The sequence below is a fragment of the Macrobrachium rosenbergii genome, chromosome 48 (genome assembly GCF_040412425.1).
Source record: "Macrobrachium rosenbergii isolate ZJJX-2024 chromosome 48, ASM4041242v1, whole genome shotgun sequence".
NCBI classification, from domain to species: domain Eukaryota; kingdom Metazoa; phylum Arthropoda; class Malacostraca; order Decapoda; family Palaemonidae; genus Macrobrachium; species Macrobrachium rosenbergii.
The window spans coordinates 23,002,195-23,019,694 of record NC_089788.1 but is presented as its reverse complement, the minus strand read 5'-3'; the positions used below and the strand labels follow the sequence as shown (position 1 = coordinate 23,019,694).

Genomic DNA, 17,500 nt, shown 5'->3' with positions numbered 1-17,500 from the left:
TTTTATATTTATAAATGTAAATATCTTTTGTTTATATTTATATATATATAATTGAAAATAAATAAAAATAAAAATATATTTATATTTTTCTTTTTATTTTCAGTTTAAATTTTTTATTTTTTTATATTTTTCTTTTTTAATTTTATTTTTATTTTTCATTTTCCTTACCTGTAATTTTTTTTATTTTTATTTTTTTTTATATTTTTAATTTCTTTTTTATTTTATTTATATTTTTGTTTTATTTTTATTTTAATTTTTATTTATTGATTTTTAATATAAGATTTTTTATTTTTATTTTTGATTTTTAATTTTTAATATTTAAAACTTTTTAAATGTTAATTTTTGATTTTCGAGGCGTAATTTTTGAATTTTTAGTTTTGAATATTTTACTTTTTTGTGCTTTATTTTTTTAAATTTTTAACTTTTATTTTGATTTTATATTCAATTTTTAATTTAAAATTTTTGTTTTTTTTTAGTTTTTATAATTTTTTGTTCTTTAAATTTTTAATTTTTTTTTTAATTTTTGTTTTAATTTTCAATTTTTCAGTTTTAAATTGTAATTTTAAGTTTTATGTTTTTAATTTTTAATTTTTAATGTTTTAAAAGGTTTAATTTGTTAATTGTTAATTTTTATTTTTTTATTTTTGACTTTTAATGGTTTAATGTTTTGAGGTTTGAGTTTTGAGTTTCTTATTTTATATTTTTATTTATATATTTTTTGTTTAATTTTTATTTTTCTTTTTATTTTCATTTCCATTTTTTTATTTTTTGAGTTTTGAGTTTATTAATTTTTTTTTTTATTTATTTTTTTATTTTTTATTTTGTATTTTTTATTGTATTTTTTATTTTTATTTTTAATCTTAAATTTCTTGTTAGTTTTATTTTGTTTTTGTATTGTTATATCTTTATTTTTGTTTTAATTTTTAATTTTGTTTTTATTCTTATTATATAATTTTTTATGTTATTTATTTTCAATTTTCATTTTTTATTTTATATTTAATATTTTAATTTATTTTTATTTTTATTTATTTTAAATTTAAATTTTCATTTATTTTTTATTTTTAATTTTATGCATATTTATATTTTATTTTATTAATTTTATTTCTATTTATTTCTTTTTTTATTATTTTTCTGTATTTCTTTATTTTATTATTTTTATCTAATTTTTTTATGTTTATATTAATATTTTTATTCATTTATTTTTAATTTAAATTTAAATTTTATTTTTATCTTACTTTAAATTTTATTTCTATTTTTTACTTATATTTTTATCTTTAATTTTTTATTTTTAGTTTTATTGAAAATATTCATATAGTTATATATATAGTTTTATTTATATTTGTAGTTATTTTTATGTTTATTATTTATATTTTTATTTTTATTTATTTTTCTTTTTATTTTTTAATTTTATTTTTATTTATATTTTTCATTTATTTTTATTTTATTTTCTTTATTATTTTTGTTTATTTTTGTATTTTTATATTTTAATTTTTATATTTTATTTATTTTTAATTATTTTTATTTTTATCTATATTTTATTTTTTTTTACTTTTATTTATTTTTATTTTTACTTTTATCCTATTTTTATTTTGCTTATTTTATTTGTATTTATTTTTATTTATATAATTTTATTTTCATTTTTATTTTTATTTATATAATTTTATTTTTATTTTTGTTTATTTTTATTTATATAATTTTATTTTTATTTTTTTATTTTTTAAATTTATTTTTACTTTGTTTTATTTGTTTTTAAATTTAATTTTTTTTAATTTTTACTTATTGTTAATTTTTAATGCAGTTTTTATGTTCTTTTATGTTTGTGTATTTTTATTAATTTGTTTTATTTTTTTATATTTTTATATACGGTATATATTTATATTTTTTTATACTTTTATTTGTTTATATTTTATATTTATATTTTTATTTGTTTATATTGTTGTTATTGTTATTTTTATTTATCTTTATTTTTGTTTATTTTAATTTTTAGTTCTTGTTTTTATTTATTTATTTTTTTTATTTAAATTTTTATATTTATTTTCATTTTTATTTTTATTTATTTTTTATTTATTAATTATTTTTATTCTTATTTTTAATTTTATTAATTTTTTGTTTGTATTTTTGTGTATTTTTATTTTTATTTTTAACTTTTAAGTTTTTTATTTTTTATTTTTAAGTTTTTAAAAAATTTTTTATTTTTAATTTATGATATTTTGTTCATGATTTTTTTCATTTTTCATTATTAATTTTTGTTAATTTTTAATTTTGAGTTTTAACTTTTGAGTTTTTAGTTTTTTATTTTATATTTTTTCATATTTTTAAGTTTTATGTTTATTTTTTGTGTTTTGATCTTTAATATATAATTTTCAGTTTTTTAATTTTTTAACTTTAATCTTTTTATTTTTATTTTTAATTTTTTATTTCTATTTTTTTTATTTTTATGTATTTTTTAAATTTTTTATTTTTATTCTTTATTTTATTTTTGTTTTTTTATTTTTTGTTTTTGTTTTTATTTTTGGTTTTGGTTCTGGTTTTTTAGTTACATTTTTATGTATTGTTTTTATCTTTATCTTTATTTTTGTTTATTTTTATTTATTTTTTAATTTTATTTTTATTTTTATTTTTATTTAAATTTTCTTTATTTTAATTTTTAATTTTGGTATTTAATATTTTTAATTATTTTCATATTTCTATTATTTTATCTCTAATTTTTAATTTTTATTTTTATTGGTTTTTGAAATTTTATTTTTATTTTGTTGATATCTTTTATTTTTATTTTTATTTTTATCTTTAATTTTTTATTTTTATTAATCTTATTTATATATTATATTTTATATTTTATTTATATATATTTACATTTTATTTATATTGTCATATTTATATTTTTATTTATATTTACATTGTTATTATTGTTATTTTTATTGTTATTTGTTCTTATTATTTTTATTTTTTATATAGATTTTTAATTTTAAAATGATTTTTAACTTCAGATTTTTGTTTTTCCTTTTTTGATTTTAATATTTTAGAATTTTTAAATGTTAATTTCTAATTTTTCAGGTTAGTTTCTTGATTTTTAGTTTTGAATATTTTTATTTTCTATTTTTTTATTTAAAATTTTATTGTAATTTTTATTTACAATGTTTAATTTTAAGCATTAAATTTTGAGTTTTTAATTTTTATTTTTTATTTTTTAGTTGTCATTTTTTTTATTTATATTTTTAATTTTTTATTTTAATTTTCATTTTTCGTTTTAATTTGTAATTTAAGATTTTTTGTTTATTTTTAATTTTTAATGTTTTAAAATTTTATTTGTTAGTTCATTTTTAATTTTTCATCTTTCATTTTTGAGTTTTAATGCTTCAGTTTTGAGATTAGAGATTTGAGTTTTTTATTTCATATTTATTTTTTTCTTATGCAATAATTTTATTTTTATTTTTTTAATTTTTTGAGTTTTGAGTTATTAATTTTTATTTTTTTATTTTTATTTAATTTTTAATTTTTAATTTTTTTTATTTTTATTTTTATATATTTTTTAATTTTTTATTATTTTTTAATTTTTAATTTTAATTTTAATTTTTTATTTTGTATTTTTATTGGCGTATTTTTATTTTTATTTTTTAATTACGTTTGTTTTTATTTTTATTTATTTTTGTTTATTTTTTTATTTTGTTATTTATTTATATTTTTATTTATTTTTATTTTTAATTTGAATTTAAATTTTCCTATTTTTATTTTTATTTTACTTTTCTATTTTGTATTTTTTGTTTATATTTATAATTTTTATATTTATTTTAATTCTATTTATTATTATATTTTTATTTTTATTTTTTTATATTTTTATATTAGATTTATATTTTTATCTATTTTTAATTTAGATTTTATTTTATTATTATTTTTTATATTTTTATTTTTATCTTTAAATTTTTATTATTTTTTATTTAAATTTTTTATATTATATGTTTTTGTTTATATTTTTATTTATATTTTTATTGTTATTATTGTTTTTATTTTTTGTATTTTTATTTTTTTTATTTTGTTTTTTTGCCTTTATTTTTAATTTTAATTTCTTTTTTTATTTTTATTTATTTAATTTTTTACTATATTTTTAATTTTTTTTTATTTTTATTTTAATTTTTATATTTGTATTTTGTTTTTATTTTTCATATTTTTATTTTTATTTATCTTTATTTAATTTTTTTATTTTCTTTATTTTTATTTATTTTTTGTTTATTTTATTTTTATTTTCTTTTATTTTTAATTTTTTTTCTTTTAATTTTATTTAAATTTTAATATTTTTATTTTTAAATTTTATTTATTTTTATTTTTCTCGTATTTTTATTTTTTATTTTTATTTTTAATTTAAATTTTCTTCTTAATTTAAAGTTTGTTTATTTTTAATTTAAATTTTATTTATTTTTTATTTTTATTATTTTGAAATTTTTTTATATAATTTATTTTTATTTGTATTGTAAATTTTTCTATTTTTATTATTTTTAGAAGCATTTTTATATTTTTATATTTGAGTATTAACAAGGTGGCAGCGCCACCGCGGTTGGTTTTTTTATTGTGAGCGAGCAGCTAAAGTACAGCACTATCCTGTACACACACTTTTGTCCCCTTATGTTACTGGCAAAAGGTTCGAAAATCCATGCAAAACAAAGGAAATTTCGCCCTTAGCGAGTTCTCACTGCTACATCATAAGACTTTAATAAAAAAGGAGGCAAGCGGCAACCAGTGGAGGTGCTGGGTGGATGTAGGAGGATGTTTTTGTTTTATAATATTTTCATGGAAATTTTACTCAGATATGTTATAATAATAATTTTAGAGCATTATTAGGATAAATATTTTAGGTTGTTTTCACAAAACATGCTTTAATTGCCGTATGAAAACATTTTCATTGTGTTCATTAACACTTTACAATCTTACATTACCTCACTTTTGTGGTTGTGGCCGCTAAATGACAAAACATACTATAATGATTTTTGCATATGTAATAGGCGAATAAATTTCCTTTAAAATGAGGTATGATTCATAGAAATCGTTTGGCTGGTTTTTTTTTTATAAGCGTTTTCATAGTTGGCAAACTTTAAATGCGTTTTTATCATTTTTTAAAAACGGCGCTCAATTTACCTTATTACACTGCGCCACTCATTTATATTTGTTTTTATATTTATATTTTTATTTAAATTTATATATTGCTATATTTATAATTTTTTATATTTTTATTTTTATTTATTTTTATTTTTATTTTTGTTATTTTTAGTTATTTTTATTTATTTTTATTTTTATTTTTTATTTTTGTTTAATATTATTTAATTATTTTATTATTATGGTTTTTTTATCTTTGATTATTTTTTCTTTTTTTTCTATTTTTATTTGTGCATTTTTTTATTTTTGGTTTTTAATTTTAATTTTTCTAATTTTTAATTTAGAATTTTTAATTTTAGATATTTTATTCTTGATTTTTCATTTTTAATTGTTAATTTTTAATTTTTTAAATTTTTAATTGTTAATTTTTTAAATTTTAATTTTTACTTCCATTAAATTTTAATTTTTACTTCTGAGTTTTAGTTTATGAGTTATGAGGTTTTTATTTTATATTCATGTCATATTTTTTATTTTAATTTTTTGAGTTTTAATCTTTAATTTTCAATTTCTTATTTTTAATTTTTAAATTTTTTAAATCTTTTAATTTTTTATTTTTTCATTTTTAATTTACATTTTTTTAATTTTAATTTTTCATTTATTTTATCTTCTATTTTTTTATTTTATATTTATCTTCTAATTTTTTTTATATTTATTTTAATTTTTATTTTTTTGTTTATTTTGTTTTTCTTAATTTTAATTTAAATTTTCTTTATTTTTATTTTATTTTTAATCTTTAATTTTAGTTTTTTATGTTTTTTATTTTTTATATTTTTATTATTTTTCTCTTTAATTTTATTTCATTATTTTTAATTATATTTATTTTGTATTTTTATTATTTCTATTTAAAATTTTATTTTTTATTTTCTTTATATTTTTAATTTTTTATTTTATTTTTATTTTTTTTTTTTATCTTTAATTTTTTTTTATTTTTATATTTTTATATTCATTTTTATATTTTTATATTACTATTTTTATTTATATTCACATTGTTATTTTTATTATTTATATTTTTTTTATTTTTATTTTCAATTTTATTTTGTTTTATTTTTTATTTTCAATTTTTAATTATTTTTGATTTAAGATTTTATAATTTTTGATTTTTAATTTTTAATATTAAAAAATTGTAAATATTAACTTTTAGTTTTAAATTTTTTATTTTTTATTTTTTTAATTTTTAACTTTTATTTAAATTTTTATCTATAATTTATAATTTTAAGTGTTAAATTTAGTTTTTATTTTTTATTTAGTTTTTTATTTTTAATTTCTTTTTTTAATTTTTATTTTAATTATTAAATTTTGATTTTTAATTTGTAATATAAATTTTTTTCTAATTTTTAATTTTTAATTAATTTTTAATTTTGAATTTTTTAGTTGTACTGTATTAATTTTTCAGTTTTGAGTTTTGAGTTTTTTTTTTATTTTTCATTTCATATATTTTGTGTAATTTTATTTTTAGTTTTATTTTTTATTTTTGAATCTTGAGTTTTGCGTTTATTAATTGTTAATTTTTTATATTTTATTTTATTATTAGTTTTATTTTTTATTTTTTATTTATTTAATTTTTTTGTGTGGTTTTGTTATATTGTGATTCATTTGTATTTTTTTTTTAATTACTTTTGTTTTATTTCTATTTATTTTTTTGTTTATTTTATTTAAAATTTCAATTTTTTATTTTATTAAATTTATTTTTTTTATTTATTATTAATTTAAATTTTCCTTTTATTTCCATTTTATTTTTATAATTTTAAATTTATTTTTATCTATATTTTATTTTTGTTATTAATTCTATATTTATTTATTACCTTTTTATTTTTAATTTTATTTTATGTAAATTTTTACTTTTTCTATTTATATATGTTTTTTTAATATAAATTTTATTTATCTTTATTTTTTATTTTATTTTATTTCTACTTTTTATTTTTATTTTTTTTTTTAATTTTTTTATTCTTATTCTCTTTATTTAAATTTTTATATTATATTTATATTTATATTTTTACATTTTTTTATAGTTGTTATTGTTATATATATATATATTGTTATTTTTGTTATATTTTAATTTAATTTAATTTAATTTTTATTTTTTTATTTTTGCCCTTATTTTTATAAATTTTATTCTCTATTTTTTATTTTTATTTTACTTTTAATCTTAGTGTTATTTTTTTTTTTACCTTTATTTTATTTTTATTTTTATTTTAGTTTTTAATGTTTACAATATTTTTGTTTTATTTTTTAAGATTTTTATTTTTATTTATTTTTAATTTTAATTTTTATTTTTATTTATCTTTATTTTTATGTTTATTTTTGCTTTATTTTTTTATTTTGTTTTTTATGTTTATTTTTATTTTTGTTTATTTTTATTATCTTTTATTTTTATTTTTATTTTTATTTTTATTTTATTTTGTTATTGTTTTATTTATTTTTAATTTAAATTTTATTTTTTATTTTTATTTTTTATCTTTAATTTGTCAATTTTTATTTTTTGCTTTATTTTTATATATTTATAGTTCTATATTTATATTTTTATTTATATCTATATTATTATTGGTATTTTTATTATTTTTTTATATTTTAATTTTTTTGACTTTTTGTTTATTTTTATTTTTACTTTTTCATTTTCTTTTATTTTTTATTTTATTTTTATTCTTATTTTTATTTTTATATTTAATTATTTTGATTATTATTGTTATTTTTATTTTTGTTTATTTTTTTTGTTTTATTTTTATTTTTGTGTATTTTTTCGACTTTATTTTTTATTCTTTTCTAATTTTTAAGTTTTAAATTTTTATTTATATTTTGTTCTAGATTTTTAATTTTTAATTGTTAATCTTTAATTTTAAAAATTTTAATTGTTAATTTTTTTAATTTTTAATTTTTCAAGTTTTAATTTTTGAGTTTTGAGTTTTTTGTTTTATATTTTTTATTTAATATTTTTTGTTTTAATTTTTTATTTTTTGAGTTTTAATTTTTAACCTTTAATTCTTAATTTTTAGTTATTAATTTTTAAATTTTAATTTTTTAAATTTTTTATTTTTTTACTTAATTTTTTATTTTTAATTTTTATTTTTTTATTTTGTACTTTTATTTTTATTTTCTACTTTATTTTTGTTTTCCTTTTTATTTTTTATATTTTTATTTTTATTTTTAGCTACTTTTGTTTTGTCTTTATCTTTATTTTTGTTTCTATATTTTTATTTTTGTAATTTTTATTTATTTTTCTTTATTTTAATTTACATTTTCTTCATTTTTCTTTTATTTTTATTTTTTTATTTCTTTTTTTAGTTACTTTTGTTTAGTCTTTATTTATTTTTATTTTTGTTTTTTATATATTTTTTATTTTTGTAGTTATTTTTATTTATTTTTCTTTATTTCAATTTAGATTTTCTTCATTTTTTCTTTTATTTTTTATTTTTTATTTATTTTTATTTATTTTATTTTATCTTTAATTTTTATATTTTTATATATTTATATTTTTTTTTTACTTTATATTTTTATTTTTTATTTTTAATTGAAATGTTATTAGTATTTATTTTGTTTATACTTTTATTTTACTTTTTATTTTTATTTTTTTATCTAATTTTTTTCATTTTTATTATTTTTATTTTTATATTTATATTTATGTTTTTCCATTGATATTATTATTTTTATATTTTTATATTATATTTATGTTTTTACATTTATATTTTTATTTTATTTTTATTTTTACTTTTTGTTTTATTTTTTTATTTTTAATTTTTAATTATTAATTTTTTACTTTAAGATTTTTAATTTTTAATTTGTAATATTTAAGAATTTTTAAATGTTACTGGTAATTTCTAATTTTTGAGTTTTAATTTTTTTTTGTTTTTAACTTTTATTTTAATTTTTATAATTTTTAATTTTGTGTTAAATTTTGAGTTTTTACTTTTTATTTTTATTTTTTTTTTTCATTTTAATTTTAGTTTTATTTTGAATTTTTATTTTAATTTTTAATTTTCCATTTTTAATTTGTAATTTAAGGTTATTTTTAATTGGTAATTTTTAATTGTTGATTTTTTATTGTTAATTTTTAGTTAGTTGTTAATTTTTGAGATTTAATGTTTTAATGTTTGAATTTTGAGATTTGATTTTTGAATTTATAATTTTTTTAAATTTTTATCTTTGTTATTCTTTATTTTTTTCCAGTTTTGAGTTTATTTTTTGTTTTAATTTTTATTTTATTTTTTCTTTTTATTTGTTTTTTTATATTTTCTTTATTTTTTTATTTTTATCTCTTTTTTATTGTTATTTTTTTTTATTTTAAATTTTTAAATTTTGTATTTAATTTTTTATAATGTATTTGTTACATTTTATAAATTTTTTATTTATTTATTTATATGTTTTCTTTATATTTTTCTTTTTTACTATTAATTTTCTTTTTTTTTTTTTTTTTATTTTATCTTTTTTTTTTTAATTTCTAATTTTATTTTGATTTATTTTTAATTTAGATTTTTATTTGTTTGTATTTTTAATTTTCTTTTTAATTTTATTTCTATTTTTTATTTTTATTATATGATTTTTTTATTTTTATTTAATTTTTTACGTCATTTATATTTATGTTTGTTTAGATTTATATATTATATATATATATATTATATATATATATATATTTATATATATATATATATATTATATATATATTTATATATATATATATATTTTTATTATATATTTTATTTATATATATATATATTATATATATTTTTTATATTTATATATTTTATATTTCTATATTTATATATTTATATATATATATATATTTATTTTTTTTTTATTTATATTGTTGTTATTGTTATTTTATTTTTTATTGTTAATTATATTTTTTTATTGTTAATTATATTTTAATTTTTATTTATTTTTATTTTATATGTATTTATTTTTGTTTTATTTTGTTTTCATTTTAGCTTTTTTATTTTTATTTTTAATTTTTTTTTTTTCATTTTTTATTTTTATTTTTATTTTTATTGTTTTTATCATTTATCAAGTTTGATTTATTTTTATTTTTATTTTCTCTTTTATTTATATTTTTATTATTTATATTTTTATTTTTGTTAATTTTTGTCTTATTTTTTATTTATAATTTTTAATTTTTAAATTCCAATTGAAGTTTTTTATTTTTATTTTTGATTTTTAATTTTTAATTTTTAATATTTCAAAATTTTTAATTGTTTATTTTTAAGTTTTAGTTTTTGAGTTTTAATTGTTGAGTTTTGAGTTTTGAATTTTTATATTTTTTTATTTTTAAATTTTAACTTTTAATATAATTTTTATTTGTAATTGTTAATTTTTAATTTTCAGTGTTAAATTTTGAGTTTTGAGTTTTTAATTTTTAATTTTTTATTTTTGATTATTTTAATTTTTAATTTTTTAATTTTAATTTTTTAAACTTCTAGTTGTTAATTTCAATTTGTGAATTTTTTTATTTTTAATTTTTTAAATTTTATTTTTATTTATTTTTATTTATTTTTAATTTTATTGTTATTATATTTTATTTTTCCCAATTTTTATTTTGTTTTTATTTTATTTTTTGTTTTGTTTTTATTTTTAATTTTTTTAATTTTTCTATTTTATTTTTCTTTTTATTCTTATATATTTTTATTTATTTTTTAAATTTTTTTATTTTTATTTTTAGTTTTGATTTTTATTTTAATTTTAATTTTTATTTATTTATTTTTTTATTTTGTTATTTTTTCTTGTTAAAATTTTTATTTTATTTAATTTAATTTTTTATTTTTATTATATTTTTTTAAATTTTTGTTTTTATTATATTTTTATTCATTTTCTGTTTTTTCTTATTTTATTTTTATTTATTTTTATTTTATTTTTCTTTGTTTTTATTTTTATTTTCTATTTATTTTTATTATGTATTTTTATTTTTTTTAAATTTGTCATTTTCATGTAATTTTATTTTTTTCATTATTTTTATTTATTTTTTGTTTATTTTCGTTTCTATTTACTTGTATTTTTATTTTATTTACTTTTGTTTTAATGTTTATTTTTATTTTTATTTTAATTTTTTTATTTTTATTTTTTATTTATTTGTAATTAAAATTAAATTTATTTTTATTTATTTTTATATAATTCTTTATATTTTTTATCTATTTTTTATTTTCATTCTTTTTTAAATTTTTATATATTTTTGTTTATTTTTATATTTTTATTTATATTCATATTGTTGTTATTGTTACTTTTATTGGTAATTTTATTTATATTTTTATTTTTGTTTATTTTTATTTATTTTATATTTTTTTCTATTTTTTATTTATTGTAATTTTATTTTTATTTTTATTTTTTATTTTATTTTTATTTTTAATTTTGTTATTATTTCTATTTTTAATTTTGTTATTATTTCTATTTTTATTTTTTAATTTTATTTAATTTATAATTCAAGATTTTTTTATTTTTTATTTTTATTTTTAATTTCTTAGAATTTTTTATTGTTTTTAATTGTTAATTTTTAATTTTTAATTTTTGAGTTTTGAGCTTTGAGTGTTATCATTTTTATTTTTTTTTATTTTATTTCTATTTTTATTTTGTTATCTTTTAATTTTTTAATTTTTTTGTTTTTTATGTTCATTTGATTTGATTTGATTTATTTTTACTTTTATTTTTATCGTTATATTATTTATTTTTATTTTTGTTTTTGTTTTATTTTTGTTTTTCTTTTTCTTTTAATTTTTTAAATTTATTTTTATTTATTTTTTTATTTTTATTTTTAGTTTTTAATTTATAAATTTTTTTTATTTTTATTTTTTATTGTAGTTATTTATTTTTTATTTATTTATTTTTATTGTTATTGTTATTTATTGATTGATTGATTGATTGATTGATTGATTGATTTATTTATTTAATGAGTGGGAATGTTATTATGTGGGGCAGTATACAAACAAGTAAGTTTCATAGGACTATCAATTAGCAATAGGCCAGTGGAATATCAAAGTTATTTTTTGAAATAATTACATTTACAGGGACAGGTGTCTCCATTTGTTTATGACTTGTTATTTTCCTGGCCTCATGTTGAAAGTCAAAGAAACTATATATGGGGTATCCACCTGCCAAATTTATTGTGGATCTGAAGAATGAGTTGTTAGAAAATAGAGATTACAATGTATTCTCTGTAATAAATCATTATATCCGTGTGTGTTTGTGTGTGTGTGTGTGTGTGTGTGTGTGTGTGTGTGTGTGTAAATAAAACAACGACAACCTGCAGGCAATCAGCTCTTAAGCTTGGGTTTGTCGTTGACGAGATTTCAATTATATTCTCTGTAATAAAACAATATATCCGTGTGTGTGTGTGTAAATAAAACGACAGCCTGCGAGCAATCAGCTCTTAAGCTTAGGTTTGTCGTTGACGAGATTTCAATGATTTTCTCTGTAATAAAGCAATATACCCGTGTGTGTGTGTGTTTGTAAATAAAACAACAACAGCCTGCGGGCAATCAGCTTTAAGCTTAGGTTTGTCGTTGACAAGTTCGTAGACATTTTCACCAGTGGCCTCCATTTATGCGTGCAGAATGATAGTAATTATAGTAATATTAAAGTTACAAAAAATAGTGAATTTTAATAATGACAGTACGGAAGAAAGCTATAAACTTCACCAATTAATTACTAACATAGGTCCTTGCTTGGTACTGTATTAGTCTTTTACGGGCGCTTCATTTACGAGAGATGAACTGTGCTTTGGTGCCATTCAGCCTTCTGTTCTGTTAACATTCCCGAAAAACACTGGGTGACAGCAATATTGTAACGCCATTCTACAGAAATCACAGAATATAGGAAAAGAATTCTAGTTCCCAAATTTTGACGAAAAAAACTTCGGAACAATGAACCCTGTTTTCCAGGCTCACTACACCAACGCTGAAACACCAGAAGTGTCTAAATATGCACATGTGAATACATAAACACTGTTGTCAGAGTACAGACTCACTGTGTTAAAATTATCTAGATAAATGAGATGTTTCTACAGGAAATCTTAAAACCTTGAGAACCCCGAACTGCAAGACAACACCGGGCCAAACAAAACTTGGACAAGATTTTCAAGCTTCATCTGTTCTGGGCAAAAGGCATTTTCAAGATGGCTGCGCAGATTAGAGTTCCTAGAGAAAAAGGAAAACTTTGAACGTAATTCCGGTCGAGGGACGTGAATATTGCTGTTGTCTTTGCTGATGTGAGATATGTATGCAGGAGACCATGACTTTCAATCATACCATTTATAAAACAAGGGACAAGAACAGCCAGCTAGGTAATATGAATTATGCAATGACCAAAAAGATTGCCATCTTTAGTTTTATATTTTTTTCTTTTTCTTTCAAGTTTTTTTTTTATCAATAACAAATAATTCAAACAAGTAACGATTTCAGTACAGTGATGCATATACAAATGAGATGGAAATCCTTATTATTATAGCATCATCAGAATATTTCTACTGAAAGATATGAGCAACTACACATACACAAATAGACAAACTAACAGTGCAAGTAGTAAAAATCAAATTAATATTCTTCTAATTTTTGTAACTGGTTTATACGGGCATTAATTTTTCTTTTCAAATTGTGCGTCAGAGCTGAAATACTGAAAAATACATAGCTTTATTATGTTTTCAAGTTGATAAATTATGGACAAGGTTAAGTTGACCGTCATTAATTTTGAGAAAATTTTCTTATGAGTAAAATAAAGACGTAATAATTTTTAATCTTTTCCCGCGTGTCCCCTTATTGGACTAAGAAGTAAACGCGGAAGATACACAAAGTGTTAGTGATGATACTTTAAGAGATCGGTGGTCCAATTCAGGGAAATTAGGATAATGAAAATCAATTAACGCTTCCGTTTAATACCTAATCCTTGAACAGAGGACGCTTAACGAGTGGTTCTTTTGCGATGGGAATTCTAATGAGATTTCATCTTTCGACCTGCAAGTCAGCTCCAGATTTACTTGGAATGGGCTGGATTTAACAAGAAATCCAGATTTCGATCGTTTGGATGCGAGGAAATGAAGACTATCATCAGATGTTTTAAGTTTGAAAGCTAAAGTTCTCTGAAAACAAAGAAATTTAAAATGTATAAATAAGAACATTTTATATTTTTGAGAAACGGAACGAAAACTGACGTATGTAAATATGTAAAAATGATTATTATTTATATGTACAGCATTAAGAATACGAAATTCGTTACATAGAACAGTACAGTGGAATAGTAAACAATAAAATTAAGTTTTCTGTCTGGAGCTAATTGGTCCTCATTTGTATGAGAGAATTGGCGTTCTTTAAGAAAATCAGTGAACAAGCTTTAAATGTCATTGGACGAGGTCGAGTTAGTTTATCCTTAATTAACAAATCTGTTTTTTGTTAACAGTTTTACACTATATCTGACTAACAATACCTTCTGCAAACTAGATTTTGAATTCGCTTCTGGCCTCTGTGTTTCTTGATTCTTTTAACCTGTCATCTTTCAAGAGAGAGGTATTCTGCCTCCATGGTTTGACCTCGATATTTTCTCATCAAATCACCTTCATTTTCCAACATTATTATTAAATTACTTACTTTTGCTGTGAATGTCGATGCTCCATGCAAGTTCTAGCACCTTCTAGTGACATATTCTCCCTGTTTTGCAGTTGTTACGAAACAGGCTCCTAATATCATCTTGCACACTTGCAAGATTAGAATGTCAGTCTCGCCATCAGCTACAGGAGGCTCAGTTCCATTAGACGACCAACGTCGTTACATGTTCGGCCTTGTCAACAATGTTGTCAACCGGTCCCCACCGTTATCTGCCTGACTGTAAGGTTCCTAGAGAGTCTGATCTAGACCCATCATCACAGTATATTAAATCAGCCACATACTCCCACCTTGCAGTGCAGTAGATTATTTGATACCTTGGGCTATGTGATGTATCAACAGCGTTGCATTTACTCATACTAAGAGGAACTCATCCTCTCTTCCATACTTTATGGATGTCTTCATTCCATTCATTGTCGCTGTATTCAATAACTGACGATTCACAATGTCTTTCAGTAATAACAGCCCAAATGTTTGAGTTTTCATTGATAGCTTTATTTTTTATGAATCCGTGAGTCCATATTAATCTCTGAGATTGTATGAAAAAACCCACATTAATTTTTATCTGGGTTTATATTCGTACTCCTCGTGTGATTCTTTGCCATAACACACACTAACATTATCTATAATCCAAAGCTAAGCATGAGAAGTCCGTCTTCTTGACGAACGCAAAAATCTCCTTGTAATTTTTGTTGGCAAACTTATAAAATGGAGAAGGGTCCTCTCCGTTGTATCCATGTGAGGAAGCCTATAAAGTATATTTTCATTTAACTGGGGGTCTTTTATTTAAGATTGCTGTTTGCTTCCCAAATGATCTTAATCCAATACCTTGCAACGAAAATTCAGCCACCTTAATGTATAATAGATATTAGCATTAAATTTTGTTAATATTGATGCAGAATAACAACTGACATTTATTGTTGGTATAATAATTTCGAACGTATAATTAAATGAGAAAAAGACGCAATATATACCAAATTTAGACAGTTTTAATCACATTGTTTAGGTTACAGTTAAAAAAATCCAATTATTATCCGGAAATAGAGCAAAAGTTTATCTGAAAATTTCTCCGTAATTGTATTATTCAATTAAAATCTGTGGGGGTGTGTGTGTGCGCGCGCGCTCGCGAGCGCGAACACTATACGTAAAAATTGCCTTAGTTAATGTAAGACATCTCATGGATTTTTTGAGGTACTTGGCAAAATTCCGACAAGAATACTTATTATATCAATGGGTGTGTGTGTGTGTGTGTGTGTGTGTGTGTGTGTGTGTGTGTGATGTGTGTGTGTGTTCATAGAGCAAAACAATGCCGGAAAGTTGCCATATTAAATGTCGTAATCTCAAGAAGCTAATATCTCGAAAAGTTGAATCCCGGAAGGGCAAGGTTCCAAATGCTGCAAACTAGAAAAGTGTCCAGTTTAAAAGTTGAACAAAAGGATTTGCGCAAAGAAGTTTTAACTTTTTTCTCTGTTTCGTTTTAATCTTTGAAATACTTTCAGCTGTTAATGATAAACAAAATAATGTTAGCAGTTTTTTTACTTCTGGTATTGCATAAGTAAGCAGAAGCTTGACCTCACTCACGATCTTGTGTCGTATTTTTACCTGAATTAAATTATAATTTGTTATATTCTGCGATCATAGTCATCAGTTAGCCTACTTATGACGCAATCAAAAAGGTTTAAAAAATACGAAGAAATAATAATTTAACTAAATCCGAACTGAGATTGATTTGACTCTAGGTAATTGACTAGGCCTGTATACAAAAAAAAAAAAAAAAAAATTATACCTCGTTAACTCAAACCGTGAATTAGTTAACTGTTACTAAGGCGTATGTGGTGTCTCGCCATCACGGCAGAGAAGCACATTGGCTAGGTGAACCTCGTCTTAAAGTTCGTTCAAAACGAGAACGTCAGTAAAGTCTCAAGGTGAACATTCCACAGGAAATACACGAATGAATATATATATATATATATATATATATATATATATATATATATATATATATATATATATATATATATATATATGTGATATATGTATATATGTATATATGTATATATGTATATATGTATATATGTATATATGTATATATGTATATATGTATATATGTAATATGTATATATGTATATATATATATATATATGTATATATGTATATATATATATGTATATATATATATATATATATATATATATATATATATATATATATATATATATATATATATATATATATATATATTATACACAACATTAATGCTCTGGTTGCAATAAATGTCTATATTTTCATGAAGTTAATTTGCGACAACAATGTTTTCGATATTTTCGGCCCAGTCAAAAACATGTTAGTTATTTCAGCCTGGAGATAGGAGATCAGGAAAGGGACGAATGACAACAGGGCCTTCCCGACCTTTCACTATTTGACACTCACAAAGTCAGGCATCACATTTGCAAAAAGAGTAGAATTTTTCCACCATGGATCTAAAAGCCTGACCCAGGAGAGGTTGTAGTTTGGTTTACTTCTTTGGTAACCGTGACATTAAATGTGTATTGTATGACTTTTGCTTGCTTTTTCGCTGCGGAGTAATGGATGCGAATCTGATGAAGCCACTGAAGCATTGGGTGGGTGAGGACTGTGCTAACCCTCGGGCATCGGTAGATGCTGTGTAATTCCCAAGGACAAGTGTCGGGGTTCTGTTCAGCCTTCCCTGTTCTGTGCTAAGAGCAGTGTGCTGGAAATTCTACAGAATGTGCCATGTGAGGTATAATTAACCCTTTCTAAGAGTA

The 17,500-nt window shown here is 17.1% G+C and overlaps 1 long non-coding RNA gene across 1 annotated transcript in view; it reads left to right on the top strand.

The window, feature by feature from the left end:
• LOC136831710 (uncharacterized) overlaps nucleotides 1-17,500 on the top strand; it is a 179,938-nt gene that overhangs the window by 19,728 nt on the left and 142,710 nt on the right. The window lies entirely within an intron of this gene.